Raw genomic sequence first — 9,222 nt, forward strand, 5'->3', positions numbered from 1 at the left:
TTGAACCCCAGGTAACAACATTAATGCAATCTTTTTCACTGAATGACATTATATATCTTAGGTGATAATGGAATCTGGCTGATACAACATATACAAACTTGACTAAGAGAGGATGGCCCCAAATTTTTGGCAGCTTGCACCGGAGATGTGAGTAACCTCATATCTTTGATCTCTCGCAGGCACAATCACTCACGCACATGCTGTAAAACTGGAGCAGGGCCTCACAACATTGCTGACCATTGATAAGAGCAAAAAACAGGTTCTGCCAGACATTTTAATGATATTCACACTTCAACAATCCACAAAAAGAAATTAGACAAATTATTACATTATATTATTTGTGTTTGATTTGGAATGTATTTCTTCAAACAAAGCCCAACGAGGCCAAGGTTTGATCCTTTCATGCTGCTCATCCATTTTAAGACGGAACATAAACGGCGAATTGCTGCCTGAATGGACTTATGGATAGCCTCTAACAACATTTACAAACCATTTGGCTAGAATTTGGGAGCCTTTGCAAGAACTATGAATAAAAAATGCCCATGAAAAATGGACCTGATGTAGTAGAAAGTATATAATGCACAAACAGTAAAGTGCAAACGTACACAGCTGAGATACCATACTGCCATAATGTAGCTTCTTTGACAGTGAATTATGTGAAATAGTCAGATAAGAAACACATGTTAAAAGAGTGTGAAGTAGTTAGAGGTTAAACATGAGAAATGTAACAAAAGGAAACCTACCTACCACAGTTTTTATTCAGTGTTGAAAGAGGAAGATAAAGTTCCCTCAGCTGAACATATTATTACAGTTTCTTGAAGCATTCCCTACCCCGTGTGGGTTGGCCTTACCTTCCTTAGTCAATTGAAAAAAGGTTAATACTAGCAGTGAAACATTCCTAGATCACCCTGTTGACAGAAGTCTCAGGGCTCCAGGTTTAAAGGACAGTCACTACAGTTGTAGGCCTTTGTTGCAATTACCGTTGGGTCCACTGTCTATCCACACTGCCGCAGACCCCCTTCCCTTTCTCACACAACCCTTCATTAGTCACTGTCATCCAGCTGCCCTAACTTCTCCCTGCTGTTCACTCTGCCAGCTGTGCTTGCTGTAGACATATCCGTTCACGGGCTCTGCATAACTGAGGCGGTTCCTCTTTATGCAGAGGATCTCCTTGAGGCATACCTGAACTCAGGCCCCCGGCAGTAAATGACGGGTTGAAGGCAGATTTGCGTAACCTATCCAGTAAGTATCCTGAAGGTAAGGTCAATGTCCTCCACCTTCCATATGCCCACCACCACGTTGAGCAAAAGAAGGCAGCCAACAAAGAGTAAGGGTCCCATGATTATGCCCAGTGTCTTTAGGGCTTTGTGTTCCCGTAGCAAAATTTGGCCTTCTTGTTGCACGCCCATTGGCCTCCAAGATTTGGAGTTGCTTTTGTCACTGTTGTGAAAACGTCCAACCTTTGGTCAATCTTCTTCGTTGGACTGGCCTCCGGAAAACGCGGCTGTAGACAAAAACCATGAGACCAAAGGATGTAGAAGAGATGATAGAGGGTGATGGCGTAAGCCATGTTAGTGTAGAACCACAGCAGCTCTGTCCTCAATGCAATCTTTAGCTTCCTTATCAACTGATATCCACCACTTCATATGGATGGGCAGGAAAATATCAGGCGGCAATCACCCACACAAGCACAACCACAATGCGAGCCTTGCCCTTGGTCAGCATCGACTGGTAGCGGAAGGGAGAATGATGGCCAAATAACGGTCAATACGCTATGACACATAGGGTCTCGTGCTTGCATGACACAGAGCACATCAGTTGCAGTCCAGAACTCACACCAGAAACAACAAGTCCCAGTCTTAAAGATGATGTAGCAGGCACCGAAAGGAACCACATAAGACCCATGACTAGGTCAGCACGGCAAGGGATGATGACCAGTTGGTGACATTTTGGAGACGCTGGAAGCGCAATTGCTGTTATGACCAGGATGTTGCCAAAGACAATGCACAGGACGAGTAGACATATCATACCCAGCAGGATCATTGTTGCCTCACTGTAACCCTCAGTCTTAGCTGGGTCCGATGATGAGTTGATCATCCCTGCACTTACATTGAGGTACACTGATGGTTGTACTTCCCATCTGAAGAAACCATATGAAGATAAACACACCACACACACAACACACAGACACACACACACACGGTGAAGATCACATTCAAATCTAAACGGCCTAATAACAACGAGAAAATATACCTAAACCCTCGCACTAAATCCTGTAATGTGCTGATTTCTGTTGTTGGTTTTATTTCACACAAAAAGAGAACAAAAGTTAACCACATAACAGATAATTACATCTTGTCAGTCAGCAAGCACAGTTAAAAACATGTTAAACAAGCCAAGCTTAAAATAAAAGTACAAACCTCCACAGGTATTGTCTGGTTTCCTGCCTCCCATACACGTAAATGTCACTGTTCACATGTCCTCTTTCTACTGTCAGTTCTTCTGATTCTCCAGTGGCTCACTCACACTCACTCCCATTGGCAGGTTTTTCTTCTCATGTGTCTCCCAGGCTATTTGTCAGAGCTTTATAACGCAGTGATGACACATGGTCAGTGCTCAGCCACACAGCCAGCCTGCTGAGGGTGCTGAGACACCCGACACTTAAACATGTCCAGGCAGCCGTTCTGCTGAATGGCTGCATGGTCAAAAGCTCAAGCACACAGTGCCTGCTTTTCTTCTGACTTTGTTTTCTAGTTCACATATTTAAACAATACAAACTAACTTAAAAGCCATGCTAGCATATAAACATTTAGAAGCAAGCATTGTGTTCATAGTTAACATTTGTTCATTCACAGTCCAGCACTGAGGAGGTTGATCAGATTTTGCGTGTTAGTCTGCATCATATAAACACAGATAAAGCTTTCCTTGACTGTTTTAGGAGAAAGTAAAGCATAAGTGTTCAACTGGCATGTAAACCAACATTAAACACCTTAAATTTCATTGATTTATTGTGAATTGACAATTAAACTGCCTTGTACTGACAAGACATGGGAGTTAAGCTATCCTACCATGGCTAAATGAAGACCGTAGCATAACAAAATGTGGAGTTTTTGAGATACTTTAATCAAAAACATGTTTCATGAATTGCTACATCAATAAATATCTAAAGGTTAAACTGCACTCCTATTTCTGGATATGAATCTGCACTCACGGCCCTGAGAGTGTACGCTGCAGGACACTAACAAACTCTCACCCATGGTGCATCAAAATTGAAAAAAGGCTTTACAGTGACCAGTGAAAGATAAAAAGGTAGGGGTTGAATGCCACTGTGGGTTGGCTGTTATTTCTCTGCTTCAGCCTGCTTGTATTGAGTCAGCATGATGGCATCATAACACCGCTATGGATGTAGGAATATCTGCATACAAGAATAAGCTGAGGTGTATTTAAGAGTTAGAAGTTAAGAACACAAAATCCTATTGGCAGTGATAACTTTGAGACCATGTGACTTGAGGAGTAACTGCCGTGGAAAGTTACGAACATAAAAACACAAATGATATTCCCTGATCCATTCGGGGTGTGAACGTTTTGCAGACCCACTGGACAACACGTCACCACTGCCTGAGTTCTGACGCCACACAACTATCCAAAATCTAACAGCCATGTGCATGGGTGTAAATTGGATCTAACAGTTGGCGGACAATAAAGATACCTTTTCTGAAGAGCAATTTTTGAAGGGGACACAAATAATACAGAATTATACTTGTAGAGGATATGCGTACACCGAGGAAAGCCTTAATACTATCATTAGTTGCATTGAGACTGTACCATTACCCTTCTTTTCAGTGTTTCTCTTGATTGTCTGTTCTGTTTCCTGTTTTATTTGTAGTCGTTTCTCTGGCTAGTTTTGTCTTGTTTTACTACTCCTCCTTGTGTTTTCCGTCATTGTGATTCTCGTCCCTGCCCTGATGTTTTTCACCTGTTGTATCACCTGTTCCTTGTTTGCTCGTTAGCTCTTAAATTTAACTATGTGTTCCCTTGTGCGTTTTTTTTGCCGTTGTAGTCAGTGTGCTCAGCTTCTGGACCTGCTGCGTAATTATTTTTTTTTCCTTGAGTATTCTATTTGACCTTTTTAACTTTTGGATGTTTACCTTTTTGGCTTTGGGAGTTTTGTTTTTTCCTTGTCGTTTGTCTTTGCATTTTTTATCATAGTGTTAGTTTTTTTGTAATAAACCTAGTCAATGCTCCCCTGCCGCCTTTCTCACTCTCGCATTTAGGTCCTCTACTTCCATGAACTGTAACACCTCCTGCTATGCTTTCTCATATAGCAGTTCAGCCTTAAAGAATTACCCGATTACCATAAAGTGCCAAATATTTGATAATTGCACCCAATAGAATAGGTCTTTGGCCCTATTAAATGATCTAAGTGCACCATGCCGTGCCTGCCCAGGTGTGTTCAGGGCGTGTACAAACCACTTTTGCTACAATACAAGAAAAAGGGTTTGTACCCTGGGCGCATGGTTCTAAAGGTTTGTACTTAGTGTCTTCATTAATCTGGTGTTTTTGGGCAGAACATTCACAACCCTGAGTTTCATCTCCCATTCCCTAAAAGCAAGGTGCGTTGTTCCTTGGCTGCTGTTTGATGGCGGATCGTAATAAAAAAATCTTTGCGTGAGTGTAACAGTGCTGTGCACACGCCTTGATATATTTTACTAATGTGCTATTGAAATAACAATGAATGTTTCGCATGGACTTTAGAACAGGTGTTTGTTGGTCAATTACGCGATCACTTCCGCGGCCTCAAGATGGCAATCCGCTAAATGCCCTGACTCACCTCACTGTAAGACCAGGCCGCCCATGGGCACAGATGGGTGCCGTGCATTTGCTATTTAAACATGTGGCGCTGGTTGGAATTGACAACTGCGTTGGTCTTAAACTAGCAGAGACACTTGCACTGCGCCGGTGCAGGTAAGCGCTGGCTGACCTATTTTTTAGTTCAACTTATCAAGGTGGTGTCCAGATAATGATGTTGGCTTTGTAGATCACTGGCGTCTTTCTGGGGAAGACCTGGTCTGATTCAGAGAGACGGCATTCATCCCACTTAGGCTCTCTTTTCTAGAAATCCTTACAGTTATTAGTGGACCTAATCCTTGACAATCCAGAGTTGGGACCAGGAGGCAGAGTCGCAGTAACACTCTCTCTGCCCTTCTATTCCGCTCATTCTCCTTTCGTGTCTCACCCCTCCTCAACTCATGTTCTTATCCCCGCCTAGGTAAAAGAGGAGAGAGAGAGAACCCCCCCCCCACAGCATCTGAGCTGAACAGACCAGTGGAGCAAAAAAAACGCTCATTCACATGAGAGTGATATGCTTTCACTCTGCCAATTGGCGACCCAATAAAACGGGTCCTGCGACCCATTTGGGTCCCGACCCAGTTTGAACATTGATCTCAACCATCAACCCGCCTCTTAGACCCCATCCCGACTAGGCTTCATCTAAACCATCAACCCGCCTCTTAGACCCCATCCCGACTAGGCTTCATCTAAACCATCAACCTGCCTCTTAGACCCCATCCCGACTAGGCTTCATCTAAACCATCAACCTGCCTCTTAGACCCCATCCCGACTAGGCTTCATCTAAACCATCAACCTGCCTCTTAGACCCCATCCCGACTAGGCTTCATCTAAACCATCAACCTGCCCTTAGACCCCATCCCGACTAGGCTCACAAACCTCAACCGGCCTCTTAGACCCCATCCCCGACTAGGCTACTAATGTTTACATTAGTCAACACTCCTACGAGATATACCATCTGTCTATTAACAGGCCAGTACCACAGCACTAAAAGTAGCTGGATAACTTCTGAAAAAGCTCAACCTTTTGGCCAATATAGACCATACCAACCTGGGATCCAGAGTTTGAGGCCAACAGAGACCGATTCCAGCTGCCATTCGCGCGAAGTTCGGGAAAGCAGGCGCCAAACAGCTGTGTGACTTTCTGCATAGCAACAGCTTATTTGAAGATTTTCAGTCAGAATTTAGAGTTCATCATATCACAGAGAGAGCACTCCTAACAGGACCTCCTAACTGCATCAGACAGTAGTCTATACTAATCTCTGTACTGGTGTTATCTTAGTGCTGCATTTGATACCATTGACCATCATATCCTATTACAGAGATTTAATTGGCATTAAAGGGACTGCTCTAAACTGGTTTAAGTCTTATTTATCAGATCCACATCAGGTTGTATGTTAACGATGAATCATCCATGCACGCCAACGTTAGTCATGGAGTCCCACAAGGATCTGTGCTTGGTCTAATCCTGTTCCTTTTCTATGTGCTTCCTTTATGCAATACTATCAGGAAACACTCCATAGACTTTCATTGTTATGCAGATGATACTCAACTATATCTATTGATCAAGCCGGATGAAACTAATCAGTTAACTAAACTTCAAATGTGCCTTCAGAATAGTAAAACCTGCATGACCTGTAATTTTCTAATGTTAAACTAAGATAAAACTGAAGTTATTGTTATTGAAGTTACATGATAAGTAAGAAAAGTCAGCAGCGTCTCTTCTGTCTGAGAAAGCTAGCTCAGTTTCAAGTGGATAGATCCTTGATGACATTGTTTTATAAATCTTTTTGAGTCTGTATTTACCTTTTCATGATTTGCTGGTATCTTCTCTGAATTTAAAAATAAAAACAAAATGCACGGTAATTAAAGTTATTAGCAAAATTATTGGGAGGCAGCAGATGACACCTACTGATCTGTAATCACTCGAGCTGTGACTAAACTGGCAAAGAATCCCATCCTACTCCCCCCGTTCGCAGTTCTGTTATGGCGGCCCCTGTACCGTTCTTCCGCTACCACGCAAAACACCAAAACAAAAAAAACACAGAAAAAAAAAAATCAAAAAAACTACGAAAAAACTAAACCTAAAAAAATATAAAACGAGCCGTAAAACAGATAACACTAATTTCAGAACAAAGACAACCTTCTACGGCACCTCACAACCCCCTCCCCCCCCCCCACTTACTAATATTTGTATTTACACCGCCCCGCCCATGGTGACAACACCAATAACCTACCAACTTAGACACATTAATTTTTTGTATGGTTTTTCTCCAGCCCAACTCCTCTCAGTTCCAGCCAGCGGTGATCTCGGCGCATCTTCCCAAAAGTCTCAGTGCAACTCATCAATTAAAGGGAAGGCAAACGACAGAGCGGCGGCAATAACACAGGGAACGCACCTCTCTGGATTCTAAAATGTCCAAAAGCAACACAACAGACTCGTAAATTCCCCCCACCACACACAACCGGCACACAGCGAGCTCTGCTGGCGCCAGGGCTCAACGATCCATGATTCTTGAACGTAGAGTTCGTCGCCAGCCGCTTGAACCAGCAAAATAATGGCGGAGTGAGTAATGACCCTTCAAGAGTGGCAGCTCGTGCCCGTGGGTTTGCCTCCATCGGAAGATGAAGATTTGCCACCCCCCACTATAGCTCCTAATTTTGAATTAAAATAAGTCAGGATTTTGAATTTTTGGTAAAATTCCCATAAGTTAATCACAACGGATCAAGACAGCAAGAGGAGATGGGGGGGGGGGGGGGGGGGGACGGGGGGGGGTACACCAGACTGAATCGGGTGACACAAAAACGTCCCCACTTAGTTTGTGGCCCGGCACAATATGCCGCCACGGCACTTTTTACTTTCGGTCCCCAGGGGGGGATGGCTTTTATAGACAAAACATCAGCTAAAACATCAATTCTGAAAGCAGTTTGCCCGCGTTTTTATTACCAATGTTTTTTTTAACTGTCCCATGGTACCATTCAGACCATTTCAAGGCATGTTCTCTAGTCCTCTGAAGCCCGACTGCACTGCGCGTTTTCTTTGGCACACAGGCCGGTTCAGTCGGTCTGTAAACTGTTATCTGCACCGTCTGAAGTTGTCCGACCCTATTATATATCCACCTGGTTCCCCAATCGCTGCTTGCCCTCTCCCTTGCGGGGCAGAGCAGCTACTGCAACGTGTACATAGATCCAGCAAAACGTGCGCACCAAACCGCATAATACCAGGAGCATTCAATACAGCGGAGCACATCCTGGGAGCCCCAAACACTACAACTAACAGGGACTAGTACAATCAGCTAAAAGAAGACAGCGGGGGAGCAGGATCCAGATCAGAACAGCGGAGCACCATAACAGCGTAGCAATCAGCACAGAGAGGAGACATACAGTGAGCAGATCAGAAACAAAACAGCGATGCACCCGGCCAGGGGGGCGCCAACAAAGAATCCATAAGACACCGGGAAGCAACATTACAGGAAGTCCCACACACCACATACACGGTATGCAGAATGCATCATGCAACAAGGAGTGGTACACGACCCTTACCCTGAGACAAACAGTTCGGAGATATACCAGGAATAGCCTCACCAGTAAGCCAGGCGGTCATGCTAATCACATTCACAAAGCGACAAAACCGCGGAAGATTGCGAAGCAACTCACTCAATAAACACAACACAAGTCGATGTACGAGTCTTCTCAACTCCATAATTTTAAAGTCCGAATACACGCCAAAAAAAAAAACAAGACCTTTTTCCCCTTTCCCACGTACACTTCCGAACTCTAACAACTGGCGTCAGTGTGTAGTCGACGCAACTAAGTGCCTCCCGAATCGAGTAGACGCAATACTATGTGGAGCACCGGTTCAATGCTATAATACATGCATCATGAGACTTCTCGATAATGTTCTCAACGATGATACACTAAACGAATATATCTAAAAGGTAGCTCACCATTAGGACACAACTAGTGCTCAAAAACTGAAGCTCCCCTCACTACTTGGGGAACGAAAAACTGTACTTCGCCATCGTGCCCACCAACTCTAAAAAAACGCTTTTTCCTCCCATCCCGCTTGATACACACAAAAACACACAAAACCTGCAAATGTTTATCAAAAGACATAATCATTTAAATACGTTTGATAGCCCTATTCAAGGTATGGGGAGGAATTTTGAAGCGACACAGAAATAAATTTGCACCTCATAGTTTGAACCATTATTTCCATAATCTAATTTTTCTTTTTGAAAAAACAGGGTTGGAAATGGTCGATCGAAGATGTTTTAGATTGACGTTCTGTTTGTATTTGTTGGGATGTTCCATTTGTAAACAAATGTATCTTTTTATATCAATTATATCAGATCCAAAAAACACTACAAAATGA

The 9,222-nt window shown here is 43.4% G+C and overlaps 1 pseudogene; it reads right to left on the reverse strand.

Annotated features, from left to right (window-relative positions):
* Window positions 1-951: 951 nt before the first annotated feature.
* On the reverse strand, window positions 952-2,140 carry LOC116686735 (beta-2 adrenergic receptor-like; annotated as a pseudogene).
* Between the last annotated feature and the right edge of the window lie 7,082 nt (window positions 2,141-9,222).

The sequence above is a fragment of the Etheostoma spectabile genome, unplaced genomic scaffold (genome assembly GCF_008692095.1).
Source record: "Etheostoma spectabile isolate EspeVRDwgs_2016 unplaced genomic scaffold, UIUC_Espe_1.0 scaffold461, whole genome shotgun sequence".
Classification (NCBI taxonomy): domain Eukaryota; kingdom Metazoa; phylum Chordata; class Actinopteri; order Perciformes; family Percidae; genus Etheostoma; species Etheostoma spectabile.